The sequence below is a fragment of the Aquila chrysaetos genome, chromosome 11 (assembly GCF_900496995.4).
Source record: "Aquila chrysaetos chrysaetos chromosome 11, bAquChr1.4, whole genome shotgun sequence".
Classification (NCBI taxonomy): Eukaryota; Metazoa; Chordata; class Aves; order Accipitriformes; family Accipitridae; genus Aquila; species Aquila chrysaetos.
The window spans coordinates 35,590,774-35,607,263 of NC_044014.1; the positions used below are offsets into that span (position 1 = coordinate 35,590,774).

Genomic DNA, 16,490 nt, shown 5'->3' on the forward strand with positions numbered 1-16,490 from the left:
TTCCATCTGCTCACCAGGGGTGGCCAGTGCCTTGCTAGCCAGGCTCCACTTGCAAACAAGGATGTTGCATGCCAGCAACTTGCAGAAGCTGTTGGAAACTGTGGCAATAGACAGTGAGCACGAACAAGCAGCTGGACCAATGTCTCCTGTGGTGTGTTGGCAAGGAGAGGGCCTAGAAGCTCACTGTGCCTGAGATCATTTCAGGATGGGAATGGGAAACAAGGATGAGATGAGTTTAAAGGTGGTGTATGGTAAAGACTCCCAGGGCCCCAACGATGGTGGGTGGGGGCCAGGGTGTACAAAGAGAGACTGGGGGAGCTCAGCTTGCTTAGCCGGAGACAAGGTGGTGAAGGGGGATCCAACAACATCTCCCCCTGTCCAAAGGGGTCCCAGAAATGCCAAGGCTGGACTCTGCTCAAAGGGGCACAGCGAGGGCCCTAGAGGCACTGGCATGGCTGCAGCACAGGAAACCCTGTCCGGTCCCAAGGAAACAGCCCGTCCCCGTGCGAGTGGGGAGTCCTGGGACTGCCCTGCTCACAGTTTCTTGTCCACCTGAGTTGACTTCATCCAGAGAAGAAGATATTTGGTGGGGGCTGGGGTTAACTCTCTCTCCATGGAGGATCTCTGCATGGAGCACATTTGTGAGAATAAAGGAAGCCTCTAGTAGGAGATGTAACCCCTTGTCCTGTTCATTGAGAAATTTGGACCAGGCAGCGGATTTCCATCAAACACTTCCATGCACGTGCATCCTTGCAGACCCATGGGATAAAAGCTAGAGCTGGGCTTTGATAAACCCCTATTATTAACCTTCTGATCTGGGATGAATGTTTCTGTGGGTGTGAAATGCTCCTGAGTTTTTCCATTAGTGCTAAGCTCGCAGGTGGGACTCACGCTGAGCAAGCAGCTTAGCTCCAGAGAGAGGAATTTGGTTGGGCAGGGAGAATCTCAGGAATAATCCAGGCACCAGCCACATGGCCAAGCAGTGCATGGTCGTGTACAGGAGGAGACACAATTTGCTCTTGTTGTTGCTGGCATTGCATTACCATGACTAGAGAGCAAGGTGAAACCAGATGGGCCTTGTCCTGCAAAGCCTGTGGAGGTGGATGCATGCTCCAGGGAAATACCAGGACCTGAACCTCCCTTTTCCCAGTCACTGGCATGTTGCTGGAGCATGGCTGCAGGAAAAGCAGAGACACAGGGTTTGTTACTGCAATTATTACAAATTACAAGGGCCAGGGTCAGCTTTTGGGCAGAATCTGGTCATGCTGAATTAGAGGGAACCACACCAGGCTAAAATCAATATTGCAGTGAGGGACTGCATTCATCCCTTCCTCTGAACAAACAAATAGCATAGGCAAAGATCCACCAGTTAAAGTGGTTTTGCTGGCAATTGTAGGAATGTACTTTTCTTTGCTCAAACCTACCTCAAAATACCTAGGTGAAGTCTTCTCGTGGGACTTGTTCTTCTCCTTTTGCCCTTCTTGCCTGCAAGTATTATTTTTGAACTTGGTCAGTAAGGGAATGATCTATTTCTGTATGGATAATTTTTCAAAAAATACATGATTTGTTCCTTTTGATTTTCCCTGGAGGTCATAACTGTAGATGAAAATCCTGAGCCATATTCACCGATGCAATGTACACACAGAGGACTTCATGTGGGGGTGCTCCATCTGGCCTTGGTCCAACTAGTCATTTTTGAAGGAATGTGCTATACAACTCCTAAACTTGTGAGAAAAATGGAGACAGGACACTGTATGGCAGATTTTCTGCATGCATTTGGGATCATAGGCATTTAATTCAAGGGCGTTAAAGAAATTCCTGCTTCCAGGGAGTGACCAGAGGGTTAATTTTGGCTCTCGCTCGCTCACTTACTTTACTCTTTGAATAATGAAATTAGTTGTTCCATAGTCTTTTGAAGGGCTGAGCTTAGCCTTCTTACAGAACAATACACGCTGTGCTCTCAATGTGAGTGCACTTATGGTGAACTTTGAGCTACACATCTGCTATAAAGAAGTAACTCTTATTCCCAGTTGGCCATTGCTAGCAAAAGATTCAGGCTCCATCTACGCCTCAGCATAGTTTTGTTTGCTGCATGTAAGCCTGACATGCAGAGTAGATGGGTAGAAACTATTTGCAAACCTCATTAAAACTGGGTGAATGAGAGCTGGAGATGAGCCCTGCAGAAGGTGAGCACACGACTAATCTGCAGCCCATTACCACCAAAGCCCCTTAAATCTGTGCATTAACTTCCCAGCTGTGCTGGGAGGCTGCATGAGGAATTTCCTCAGGATGCTTTTGGTTGGTGTTTCCGAACCAAAACACGCACTCTGGGCTGATTATAGATGATTTATGGGAAAGCCAGTCCTGCAGGCTTCCCTTGGGATGCCAGACCTGCACACTTTCTTAACACTCTGCACTGCTGGGGATGAAGGATGCCCAGGATGGGGGGGGGGGGGGGGGGGGGGGGGGGGGGGGGGGGGCGGTATTTTCACCTCCCTACAGTAACGTCTCCAAACACCAACAGAAGAGTGAGGACATGTAGGGCTGGGAAAGCCTGTAGGCATTTTGCTACATTGCAAAGAGCTGCAGAAGGGAAATTTGGGGTCTAATCCTGCTGCGTGTGAATTGTTCCTAATCTCACTCTTAGACCCAGGATCACAGGATGAAACCCTTTGCAGGGAGTGGTGCAATGAAAATAACCTCCCCAACACTCCCTGTAAGGACGCGACTATTGTAAAAATTAACCCACCCCTACACACTGCGGATGTGCTGGACCACTAGTTGCATCCATCGTTTTGACTCCCCTGTGCTCAGGCTGCAGTTTGGAGGGCTGCTCAGAGCACCCCGACCCACGGCACGGGTTCTGCCCCACTGGGTGCTGGCGGTGTGGGTGGTGGAGCCCCTGCAAAATCACACAACCTACAGCTGCACATGGGATGTCCAGCCCAGAGCCAGAGGTGATGGAGGAGAGGGAGCTCTCCCCTTTGATTTCTTTTATTACAGCAGTTTGTCTAATCCCTCCTCAGTGGCAGTCACATTGACAGATGGCTGCATGGGCTGCTGAAATAAAACCATGGGAGCAGTGTCACCTCTCAGGCACAGCTGAGGCTTCAGATGCTGCATTTCTTCCCTTCATTGGTGGTTAAAAAAGGAGGAAAAGACACTGACACCAGGGAAAGGCACAATATGGCATCCGGATGCATTAGCCAATGTGTAAGGTAGGCAGGGTGGCTACAGGGGCAGTCCCACACTCAGCAAGGGCACCCTCCTGGATGGGAGTCAGTCTCCTAAGCAGTAGAAAGGAGCTGTGTTGGCGGGGGGCAAAGTTGTATTTCCAGTAGTTTGTCTGTGCCCAAAGCCCCTTACCTTTATAAACCAGGAAAGGTAGGTCAAGGGTGTAGGAAGGAGATTGAAACGGCAAAAGCAGAAGGTGATTTGTGCGGTGGCATCTCACTGGAGACCCTAGTTCTCAAATGGACATGCTGTTTGTTAATTATCATAGGCAGCATTGATGGCATCATTTAAAACCACCACCGATCTTGTACACCTGATGGCAAAGCCAGAAGAGTGGCACATTGTGGGTGCATAGTGCCGTAGAAGGGTATGCATGGCAGAGCCAGTGCAACTTGTCCTCACACTAATTGTCATGGCATTTTTTTGGCTTGTACATATATTCGGTAGCTCCCTTCCCCCGCTTCTGGAGAAATTAAATACCACCCAGTCGGGCAGGGTAAGGCCATCTGAAAATACACCAGAAAAGTGATTGTCATCAAGCAAGCAGATCCCACTTACATGTTTCTGCAGGGCGATTCATGTAGACAGTGCACGTAGGCATGGAGAGAAGACTACACAGCAAAAATCCTTCAACCTACAGATACCATGCCTGTGAGTTTAAAAACCTTTTTCCAGACATCTTGGTTGCCCATGTGTGTGGAGCCGAGGCTTTCCTTTTGGAAGCCAGGTGCATTATACTCTTCATGTTGTCCATCGGTGGATGAAATTGAACGCCCTGCTCCAGCCCAGAGGTCTCTCAGGAGGCATATGTGCAACACTCACAAAGGTGCTATTACTAAATGCTGTGTGCTATTATTATTACTATTATTGCTACTACTAGTAGTAGTAATAATAGTAGAATAATTGCTATTAATAATAGCATCATGGCCTGTGCGTCAGTGTGGTTGACTCAAGAGATGGATGATCAACAGCCATCAAAACAGCTAACATTGGTGTGTCCTCTGATGGGTTTTCAGTGAGGGCCTTATGTACACACCTTTAGCATCACCAGGGAGATGTGTTTGTTTGGGATGATTCAGCTCACCTGAAGCAGCCCAGCTCACAGCCCAGTAGGTTTCTACCATATGAAGCTTCACAAGATGTGCCTGGTGCTGCCCTGGGGCAGCCCAGCCCACAGTCTGGGCAGGTGCTGGAAGGGCCCCAGGGTGGTGGTGGAACAACATCCTGGGCTGTGTGAGAGGGTGGGGGGGACCTTGCCAATGCCCCATAGAGTCTGCCTACAGCACCCATCCCAGGAAGAGACAAGAGGAACCTGTGATGAGGTGAAGCCCTCCCTAATGGATTTGCTCGTCTAAGCCCACCATGGAGAAACAAGAAGGGTTGAAACCTTCCCTACCCTGCTGAACAAGGCTCCTGCTGGCCCATATGCCTGTCAGGTTACATGTGTTGCAGAGGTCCTTTGTTTGGAGCAGCGTGGTTGCACTTGGGTGGGATCTATCTGCAGGCTTAATCACAAGCTTTTCCACAGTAGCTGCACTGTCAGGTAAAATGTTTACAACCAAAAGAAAGGGAGCATCTTCAATAGCTAGGATAGTAGAAAGCCCTCCAATAACCTCAGTAGTCTGGGGGTAGTTCTTCAGAAAGAGTCAGTGACTCCTTCAGTGCCAAGCAGCACTCAGAAGTAAGTGCCACCCACATCCTCCAGCCACTAGGAGATCTGTGGTTTTTGCTTCGGTTTCAGACAAGATCAGATGTTTATTTCTGTAAACTAATTCCTTAGAAGACAATGTTATTTGCTATCTTCTCCCTCTTGACTTGTGGTTCCCAGTCCTACGTGCTGCTCTGACCTGATGACCAAACACTGCCCTACCTCTGAAACAAGTCACTTTGCTGCTCTCTGACCTCAAATCCACCAGCTGATGTGCATGCAGAGGGCACGTAGCCACAATGACTTGGACACCCAGAGTGGTCCGGCTCTCAGAGTTTATACCTAAATGTGAATTTTGCCTTGAATGGCACTTCTCTGACCCAAGCCAGTTACTGTCAGCATGTCAAGTGGTCTATAAATTAGCTGTTTGGGGAGTGTGTTGAAATTACAGAGTTAGTTATGCTAAGCCATAGCCATGATAATTAGCTATGCTAAGGTAAGCCGAGATGTTTCAAGTCAAGCAGGACTATTAGATCATATGGTTTCTCACACCATCTCATTAAGTTTGAGAAGAAAACAGACAAATTGTTTCTTTTCCTCCTTCTTTGCTTTTAGGGTTGCTGTTGGCTGTGGATCAGGCAGGCATTTTGTCCAGTATAGAGACTGTCTCATCAGAAATCTTTTTCTCCTCACAAGCCTCATTTTTTACCCTCATCTCAATTGCTCTTCTTTGTGTGGGTGGCACCTCCATCCACATCAACATCCATCAACACCTGCGGTGGGAGGTATTGTGCACAAAATGAGGTCTTCTTTCCAAAACCAGTTCGTGACCACGTACTTCTGATCCAAGGACCTAAATTTGACCTTGTTGAGTGGAATTCACAGTGAAGAAAGCAGAAACATAGGGTTTGCTGCAGAGTGCCAGAAGGAGCTATCAGTTTAGTCCTCCGAAATCATGGGCCATTATATTTCCCCCAGTTACTGCAAGATGAGCAGCTTGCATTCATCCCAGAGAGGCTGCCAGGTTTGACCTGAGGATGTCAAGAAATGGTAAAACTAGGACTTCATTCAGCTACCTGCTTCAGTGCTTGATTTACTCCTTGGTCTTTTTTCTAACGTGACTGTGCAGCTTGAACCACCAGGACTTGACAGGCCTTTTTCATTGCCCTGAAGAGCCCATTGGTATGCCATAATTCCCTCTTTAACGCATGGCAAGGAAACTGCTTCATAATCTTCTTTTGAGAAGCAAAATAGGCCAACCATCCCAACCCTTTCCTTTTCAGCCTGGATCATTACAGAGATGCTGGACATGGCAGCAGAGTCCTGTAATCCCCTGGGCGTGCATGAAAGTGTACACCCTCTGCTCTGCGGGACTTGGCTCCATGCACAAAGTCAGGAGCTGCAGCACAGGCCCCCAGGGGGAGAGACCTGAGTTTGAAGGTCAGGATCTGAAGGGGTCCAGGATCTGAGCTCCTCCAAGTTGAAGCAAAGCGACCAAGTGGGTCTTTTTCTCTAGTGGAAAAACCTCTGGAGATTGCTGCCATGGAAAAGCAGAGTTATCGCCAAACACAGAAATGTTTCCTGATCTGTTTACTAATATTTGGTGCTCCTTTCTGGATGGTGTTCAAACTGAAATCCAACCACACATGTCAGAAACTTCCTGCCCTCCTCCCCACCCTCCGCTCTTGCACCGGGGAGAAAATCAGGGGTGGGAAGAGCTGGTGAGAGGTGAAGAGGGAACAGGGTTGCTATTCTCATTTTGCAGAAGGGGTCCTAGAGATGCCAGGGCCGGACTCTGCTCAGAGGGGCACAGTGAGAGTCCCAGAGGCATTTCTGTGTGTGCAACAGTCCCTGATGCTCTCATGGGTCCAAGGGCGAGCAGTGGCCTGGTTGTGGCAGGAGGGCATGAACAGACTTTGCTTGCCCAGCCCCTTGGGCCACCTAAGCCTGTGCCAGGCTGGTTCTTAATGGAAAATAAATAGGATATTTCAATTGTCTCATTATTATAGGGATGTTTACAGCTGTCTCAGCCTGTGGGGGAGGGACGGGAGAGCCAGCCAGTTTGCAACTACTGAAAGGTCAGCGCGGCGCGTGCAGCTACCGTAACCCTTCGACTATATTGGGCATTGAATTGTCTACTTAATTAGTCATCCCCAGTTCAGATTTAAGAACATTAAACTGAGACATGGATATTATTCTTTGCTAATAGCAGTCATTATACTGAAAACAGGGCTTTTTGCACAGTCTGCAAAGACATTCACTTTTGTTGCAGGTTCTTTGGTGTTTGAGGTTTCTTTGGACTAGTTGTGAATTATTAACATTATCCTATGTGGTTACAAAGCAATGGAATCCAGGGCTTTACTTCCCTGCTCTGTAAGAAATCACAGAAACAACCGGAAGCACCAACTGCTGCTCTGCGTCCAGTGTGGCTGTATTTGATTGCAGCATCTGGAGGAAAACACATCTCCAACAAAAACCATCAAGGTGAGATGAATTCTGCCCAGTCTCAGCTTAGGCATGATTAAATACCCACGAACAACACCTTGATACACATAGCTGGGCTTGTTGAGTCTGGCCATGGGGAGACTGGGGGGCGTGTCTGAGAGCAGCCCCTGGCTGTGATACGGGCAGGGCTGGAGGAGAGGCACCCCAAGGCAGAGCAGCCACGCTGCGGCTGCCCGGACCTAGTGCTGGTGCCCGGGGTTTGGACTAGAGACCCACCCAGGTCCTCTCCACCAAGAGAGAAATAGATGGTTGTCAGATAATCTCTCTGAGTTTGCACATGGGCTTTCTCTAAAAATAAACCAATTTGAAAAAAAAAATCCATACTTTCCTTTCCCCGTGAGCAAGGTGGGAAAGTTAATAGCAGAGCCAAATAGGACGCCAAGCTCCAGTTACATAAAACTTCTGACTTTCTGAACACACACTTGGCCCAAATTAGGGAGAAAAGACAAACCTGCTGATTTTCTTTGCTTTGCTTAATTCTTTAATTTTTTTTATTTTTTTTAAGTAGAAATCCTGCAATATTTCCTTTCTGAAGCCCTGTGGCACAGTGTGAACTATACACCACAAGACCCCTCAAGGCTGTTGCCTGCAGTGGTGGGTACCTTGACTGTCCACCCTGCAGAAGTCAAGACCTCATTTCCCTACCATTGCCCTAGCTCGTTCTCCGGCCTCTCTGGTCACCGATTCCCTTGGTTTCGCTCCAAACCTGAGGAGTGGTATCCCTCTCACCCACTGGGATCCCAGGGGGTGGAGGGGATTTGGGGGTGTCTGGTGGAAACCCAGATTTCTGAGAAGCCACTCATTGCACCAGTACAAGATCCATTGAGATCTTCTCCTCTCTGAAAATTGTTTCAAGTTAATCAGATTGCAATTTTAAAATTATTTTTTCATGGAAAAATCTTCCACTGGAAAATTTCTGATCAGTCCTAAATAACACCCTGAAACCAAACTGCACTAATACTGTCTCTGCTTGATCCGAAGGGAGGAAAGCAGGCCACAGCATCCCGCCCCTGCCCTGTGACCTGCACCCCATGCTGTGACCTGCCTCTGGAGCAGTTGGGTCATTTTTGGGGATATCTTTATATCACCTCTGCTTTGGGGTTTTTCCTTTCTCATTGCCTATGACACTTCAGCAAATGCTTCCAGCTTAAACCAGAGCTTGTGTTGGACCAAAACAGTTTTGCATATCAGAAATAGTCCTTTGCAGCCTGAAAAGGCAACTGTAAAAAATATGTGGAATAAACTCAAGGGGGGATCAACTCAGAAAGAGGTGCATGTGCAGTGGGGCAAAGAGTCAGCCTTCACAGTGACTCTTTAAAAGCCAATATCGATTATTTCATCTCAAAAAGAAAAAGAGCAGAGGGGGCTTGCTCTTCCAATGCCACGGGTGGAAATCAATGGCTTTGACTCAATCAAAACAAGGGCTTTTATCAGACAGCTCGCAGAGATCACAGGGCATCTCTGTATTTGGGGCACAGCCCTTGAGTGCTGCAGATACAGGTGGTGTATCAGATGCTAGGGCATCTCTTATTTCAGCCAAGGGAGGGGTGGATCACACAGGAGGTGACCATCGGGAGGAGCTTGCAGCATTGTGCATTGAAGATCTCCCTACTAGGAGATCTGTGTAATGCCACTTGGACGAGGTGCTTTCGGAGAGGCCACTCTGAGGCCGGATCAAGGACCCAACTTGCTTCTTGTTCATCCCACTTCAATTTTTTACCACTATAACCCCTTTTAGGACCAGTTAGTCTAGAGGATGAAGATTCATAGGGACTGGACTCTCCATGGGTGGTGCTGACAGATGAGCTCTCAGCTTCCAAACTTCACCTTCTGCAAACCTTTTTTCTCATTCCAGCATTAGAAGCGGCTGTTTATTGTAGGAAAACTGTGAAGTATTGCAAATATTGCTGTCTTGGGATGGCAGAAAATTAAACAAGTCCCATGGCACAGGCTCAACCTGTAAACTGGGAAGTGTTGCCTGAGATCAAAAAGTGGACCACCACAACTGGCCAGCACAAGGATGGTGGCTTGCTCAGTGTTTTAACAAGCGCTTTGCACTTACATACTGAAGGATCTGAACTTAAAGCCAGGGTTTCTTCAGTGCAACCTCCAGAGACAGCTCTCTGCCCCATAAGATTTCTCATACAAGCCGAAAGCTGGCTTTGCAGAGGGCACTGTCTTTGTCTTGCAGATATAGTTGCCACCCCTGTGCGGAAACCAGTAATTTGGGCTGTCATCTTGCAAACTTATGTACATGTGCAGTTTAGGTAAGTTTTTGAAGAGTACCAGACATGTAAGTCTCTCAAGAATCCAGACCTTGGGGTTTTCTGTTTTGTTTTTAAGATTGAAATTTAAAATACTTTTTGATTAGGTCAAGAGTTAGCCTTCAGTCATGCCAAGAGCTTTCTAGTTTGGAGAAATACTTTACAGGTATGAGCACGTTCTGATTTGCCCCTCCTAACAAGGCATTCATAGACTCACTTTGATCTGGCAAGAAGGACATCCTTCTCTAAGACTTGTCTTGCTGCACAGATCTGCATTACAATCATCGTTCAGCTACTATGACCAAAACACTCTGAGCTGGGCTTGGTGGGAGGGTTTGGTGGGTTGCAGAAATGCACAGCAAACACAGCCAGTTCAGATGGGAGGCCAAGAACCCACTCCTAGATTCAAGCTGAGCCCCTCCACGAAATTGAAACGGCATAAGAGGCACCAAAACCCAACGGGGATCCTCCAGAATGAAGCTAATTGGAGAGCTCTCCTTGCACCTTCTGTTTTGCAGTGTTAGAGAGGCCCTCTGGTCATTAGCTAGGATGTGTCCTAGGTGTATCTACCAGTGTTACCTTGCCCTAAGAGCTGGTAGGTGACAGCATCAGAAACATGAAGAGCTGCTGGGGCCTGGCCAAGTTTTCAGATGAAGACACCCAACTATGTAAGTACCTACAAGGTACCTTCACAGGCTGCCCAGAAACTTCACTGCCCAGTTACACTCCTAAAAGGAGTGCTGGCTCCAGGGCTCATCTGAAAGCCTGACCTGAATGATGGTCGGGAGGGAAGACGCCTGTCTGAAGTTCACTTTAGCTCAAGTCTATACCACTGGGCAGATCCATGCTAATCAAACCCATCTCTGCCTGCAAGATGAGCAAAGAGCAACATTTTGCAAGGGAGAAGCATTGCTCCACTGGCATCAATACTTCTAGTGCAGCTGCCAGTTTCAACGGCTTTAGGTCTCTGGTTTAATAACTTATAGCTCACGGTGTGCATCTCATGTTCTTGTTTATTCCAGGCTGAAATCAGCATTAAGTCGCTACAGAATTTGTTTACTTTGCTGTTGTCAATAGAAACTAAAGGTCAAATAATCAGAACTAAGCCTGTGGATATAACTCAGTATCTGTTTATATTTCTGCTGACAAGTATTAATAAAAAATATTTGGCCAAGGAGGCTCCATGGAGCAAACAAAGGTGGCCATGTAGTTGAAAAATGGAGAAAAATAAGCCAAGCCTCCCCCCAGCAGAAAACACAGGGACTAGGGAGGCTGTCACCAGTGGTCCTACATGGAACAAAACCAGGGCTCTTGGAGAAAACCATGATTCCTTGCAAGAGCCTCTCTTCCTCCTCACTAACCTCCAAGAGATGGCTCCAATGCTGAGAGGAGCAACCTGTAGTGAAGATGAGCCTCGCACTGCCTTGGAGAGCTCTGGCTGGATCTGACCAGGAAGCACCATCCATGAAAACGGCATGAAGAGCAGCTGTAATGTCCATGCTGTGACATGGAAGCTGTGCCCCATGGTAGCCCAGAGATGGCAGGTGCAGATGGGGCAACAGACTTGTTCAACCCACCCTTAAGCCTCATGTTCATTGCTGGTAAAGCACAAATCAGTTGGAGGAAACCTGGATATGCCTGCTTTCCTGTCACCACACCTCCCCACATCAGGAGAGAAGCACAATGTTGGTGCTTCTGGGGCTGAGCCTGCACCCCTGGAAGCAGAATTTGGCTTGGCAGGGAAGCCTCGTGTGGCTTCATAGTCACAGTCAACTCGTAAATCCTTCTACAATGAACTAGAAACCACTGTGTATTTTCTTCTACAGCTCCCAACCCTGCAAGGCTGAGGCATCTATTGCAACAGGACAGAATCATACAATCATAGAATGGTTTGGGTTGGAAGGGACCTTAAAGATCATCTAGTTCCAACCTCCCTGCCATGGGCAGGGACACCTTCCACTAGACCAGGTTGCTCAAAGCCCCATCCAACCTGGCCTTGAACACTTCCAGGGATGGGGCAGCCACAACCTCTCTGGGCAACCTGTTCCAGTACCTCACCACCCTCACAGTGAAGAACTTCCTTACATTTAACCTAAAGCTACCCTCTTTCAGTTTAAACCCATTGCCCCTTGTCCTATCACTACATGCCCTTGTAAAAAGTCCCTCCCCATCTTTCCCATAGGCCCCCTTTAGGTACTGGAAGGCTGCTATAAGGTCTCCTCAGAGCCTTCTCTTCTCCAGGCTGAACGACCCCAACTCTCTCAGCCTGTTGGTAGGAGAGGTTCATCAGCCCTCTGATCATCTTCATGGCCTTCCTCTGGACTCGCTCCAACAGGTCCATGTCCTTCTTATGTTGGGGGCCCCAGAGCTGAATACAGTACTCCAGGTGGGATGTCACAAGAGCAGAGTAGAGGGGGACAATCACCTCCCTCAACCTGCTGGCCACACTTCTTCTGATGCAGCCCAGGGTACAGTTGGCTTTCTGGACTGCAAATGCACATTGCCAGGTCATGTTGAGCTTTTCGTCAACCAACACCCCCAAGTCCTTCTCCGCAGAGCTGCTCTCAATCCATTCTCCACCCAGCCTGTATTTGTGCTTGGGATTGCCCTGACCCATGTGCAGGACCTTGCACTTGGCCTTGCTGAACTTCATGATATTTGCTCGGGCCCACCTCTCAAGCCTGTCAAGGTCCCTCTGGATGGCATCCCTTCCCTCCACCATGTCGACTGCACCACACAGCTTGGTGTTGTTGGGGAACTTGCTGAGGGTGCACTTGATCCCACTGTCCATGTTGCTGACAAAGAAGTTAAATAGCGCTGGTCCCAGTACTGACCCCTGAGGGTCCACTTGTCGCTGGTCTCCACCAGGACATGGAGCCATTGGCCGCAACTCTTTGAGTGTGACCATCCAGCCAATTCATTATGCACCAAGTGGTCTATCCATCAAATCCATGTCTCTCCAACTTAGAGACAAGGATGTCATGCAGGACAGTGTCAAATGCTTTGCTCAAGTCCAGGTAGATGACATCATTTGCTTTTCCCTTATCCACCAATGCTGTAACCTCATTGTAGAAGGCCACAAAATTTGTCAGGCATGCTTTGTCCTTAGTGCAGCCATGTTGGCTGTCACCAATCACCTCCTTATTTTCCATGAGCTTGTGTTGGAAATGTGGAAGATCACACAAAACTAGCACTACTTAGAATGGCTCTAAGTATTTCAAGATTATAAGATTCCCAACTAGATAGGTACACAGGGAAAAGACAAACTAAAAACACACTGAGGAAAAAAATTCTGTGCAATTAGAGCAATTTAAACTTAGTGGTTTTCCACTATTTTATCCCACTGGAACTGTACCTCATCGATAAGGTTGCAGTGCTGAGCTTTGGCTACTCAGGCACAGTGGAGAGCTGGATCTCACGTCTCTGGTTCAAGGTTTCCTAGCCTTGCAGAGCTGAACAGACACCCCTGTGTATCCTCTGAGTGTAAGATCTCTTAGAGAGATGTTTCTAATATTCTTTGGCTTGACCAGCAACCAATACTCTTGGGTTTGACCTTTGCAGTGAGGCAGTGAGAAGTTTCTAGCTGCAAGCATTCACACCACTGGGGCAACAGCAGTCCAGTTCCTCCAGGACAGGACTATCACTTTTTCCCACCTCCCACCAACAAATACATGTCCTTCTCATTTATTACCCCTCTTCTTTGGGGAAGAAGTCGAGGTAGGAGAGAAAAAAGCATCTATAGAGTCAAAAGAGGATTTCACTTAGAAGTTTGAGCCCTCTCTACCTTGTCCCATCTCTGCCAGACCATGCCCCATGCCCCAAACAGTCTGCACCAAAGCCTCTTCCTTCCTTGGATGAGTTGGATTAGAAAAGAAAGGCTCTGTTATTATGGAAGAGGCTTTGTGATGCTTGGGTAATAACTAACACCACTGTATCATCGGTAATTAAAGCCCACTTGTCTCTTTACAGTGAAGCACTGAGATTGTTTTGTTGAGTCTTCATTAGTATCTGCCATGAGCAAACCAGTATGTCTAAAACAAGGAATCATGCAAAACTGGAATGAAACTTCCATCAAGTTGGGAAAAAAAAGAGCAGCAAGGTTTCATTTTTAAGTAAGTCATCTGCTCAGTAGCTCTTGTGGGTTCAAAGGGGGCAAAGCTTCAAGTTACTTCAATAGCGTTACATGACTTCCGATTCGTTAGCACGGGGCTGTGAGTAATTCCGAAACCCTCACCTCTGAAGTAGAGCCAAATGGCAGCAAGTGAATCACCCAGAAGACTGAGACCCTTTTCTGCTGGCAAAATAAGCCGCGAACACATTGCAAATTGCACACGTTTCTTTGCTTATTCAGCATTTTGGTGCAAGCAGCTTTTATCTTGTCAATATTGCTTACCAATTCAGTTCATGAATGATTGGATTGTGAGATATCCTGTAGTTCTTTTAGTCAGAAACCTAATAACACAAGCTTTATGAAACAGAATACACTTTTACACTTTCACACAAGTTTGGGGTTTTTATTTTTCCATCCTTCAATTTCTGAACTCTAGGCTTCATCATTAAATGTTTAGCTTGAATCAGGATGTAAAGCAGAAATCACTCATGCATGATGCCTTGCTCATTACATCCGTCTTCACAAGAGAACGTCTCTTTGATTTCCTGTGTCAGAAGAACACGAAAATCGCTGTATTGGTGCAAATCCACTAAACCCAGGATCTTGTCTTGAACTCTGGCCAAAAACCTGGGGAAGAGAGTAAGAATAAGAAAAACATGCAGGGAAATTTCACCTGGGTGCTCTCACAGCTTCTGGTACTTTGCTGCTCAGGGATTTTATGAAATAGGTCATTTTGGAACCAATCAGTACCCTTGAATGAATTCGTCATTCATGAACTTGTTCATCGCCCTTTTAAACTCACAAAACCTCCTCACATCCCCAAAACCACGCACCAGGGGACCACCCTGTGGGAGAAACGTGTCCTGAAAGCAACACTCCCCTCTTGTCCAACCTGAACCAACCTCCAGCTGAAGTCAGTGCCATCTGATACACTCTAATTTTTTATGGCAGGAGAGGCCATTCCTGATCTTTCATTCTCCCCAAAGCCTTTGCAGCTCTGTTGTATCCCTTCTGAGGTGGGAAGACTAAAACTGCACCCAGCATCCAAGACACAGGAGCATGGTGGATTTGTGCTGCAGCATCATGACGCTCTCTTTTCCTTTCCTGGTAATTTCCTATGGTCTTTTGGCTTTTTTCATGCTCCTGAGCAATGTACTGGTGCTTTTATGGGACCATCCATCAAAACATTGCGATCTTATTCTGGAGTGCTCATCATCAGCCAAAGCCCATCATCTCATATGTGGCATTTGGGTTATTTTCCCTTTGTGCATCACTTTGCACCCAGTTAGTGAATCTGCAGTTCTTCACTGTTGTCCCTCAGCTTTACGATTCTGCAAAACACAGCAGCATCAGCAAAATTCCTCTTTTCCAAGTTGCAAATAAATGTGTTGAAAAGCCTGGATTTCAGTAATGGGGAGTTTCCTATGCTGCAACTTGTGCTGATGCCTCTGGGCTCTCACTGTGTCCCTCTGAGCAGAGTCTGGCCCCAAATACCAAATCTCTCTAGAAATACCTACATCCTTACTGAGCTACTTCCTCACTGACACCAGGGGCTCCCGATGTCCCCAGGCACAGCATGGTCTTTCCACACCTAGGGGTGGAAATGGGGATGGGGCACCTCCAACTGTCTTTCCAACATTGCCTAAGGTCTGAGGAATGAGCCTGGAGCTCCAAAATCTGCAATGACAAGGAAATCATTTAGTTTGCCTTGTCACAGAGGCAGCGAGCCAGGGTTTTACCCTAGTTAATGAGCTAAAATGCAAATAAGGTAAATATCCTCATTTGTGTAGGATTCCTTCTATTTTACATCAGGGGCAGTTTGGTCTCCATCCCTCAGACAGCTAGAAACCTGTTAAGACTAAAATAACTGAGGTAGCATCAATCCGGGGAGATTAAGCCAGTATTTTATAGCTAGAGTGCTGAAGCAGATATGTCCTTGTATCCAATATTGGACAGTGAGATATTTGTGGTAGCGTCTCTGGGTTTAACCACTCTATTATTGTGCTTTTCTGGAAGCATGCCTGGGAAGATGCTGAAGTTCAGCAAATGGAAACTGAAATCCTAGTACTTTTTCATTTATTAGCCACTGCTCCATGCTCAAGAAAAGGCATTTTTGCAAAGACCCTTTTTGAAAACCCAAGAAAAAGCAAACACAACACAGGAAAAACCTGTTCAGCTTGAGCTCTGCTCAACTCTTTGAGGTCCCAGGAGGTCCTGATATCTCCACCAGCTTCATCATGGATTCACCTGCCTCTTCTGGCAGGAGGGCTGCCAGTCATGTGTGCCAGCCCAGGAAACCCTCTTCCCTTCAGTGGGGCTCCCATTCATTTTGCGACATCCTCTTTCCCCAGCCATGAAATCTTGCCTCCAGTCCCACCTGCCCTGCCATGGGAGGAGGAGGAAGGATACAGCCCGGCTGCCCCTACTTCAAAGGGCTGTTACAGGGAATTCTTAATTAACCTTACACCCCACTTAAATGTAAACCAACGTGAAAGCACCAAGGCTGTTCCCTGTTGAGGGACAGCTGGTTTGCATAAGATATTGTTTCGTTTTCATGTATGGACATATGGGTTGCGTTAGCATTTTGGCACATGGAAAGAAGTGGATGAACGTTTCTTTCTACTGCCTCCTTCAACTGGTGCCAACATTGAGGATCATTTCTATGGGTCTGCTGGCTTCAATGGGGACTAGTCATAGGTTTCATAGGGCAAGTCAGAGACCTTGGGCC

At 47.3% G+C, this 16,490-nt stretch overlaps 1 long non-coding RNA gene across 1 annotated transcript; it reads right to left on the bottom strand.

Annotated features, from left to right (window-relative positions):
* Positions 1 to 14,151: 14,151 nt before the first annotated feature.
* On the bottom strand, positions 14,152 to 15,906 carry LOC121233635. Its single transcript, XR_005933548.1, has 2 exons — positions 15,296 to 15,906; positions 14,152 to 14,389 (listed from the first exon to the last, which is right to left on the bottom strand). It is a non-coding gene; the product is annotated as an uncharacterized LOC121233635 (long non-coding RNA).
* Positions 15,907 to 16,490: the final 584 nt, after the last annotated feature.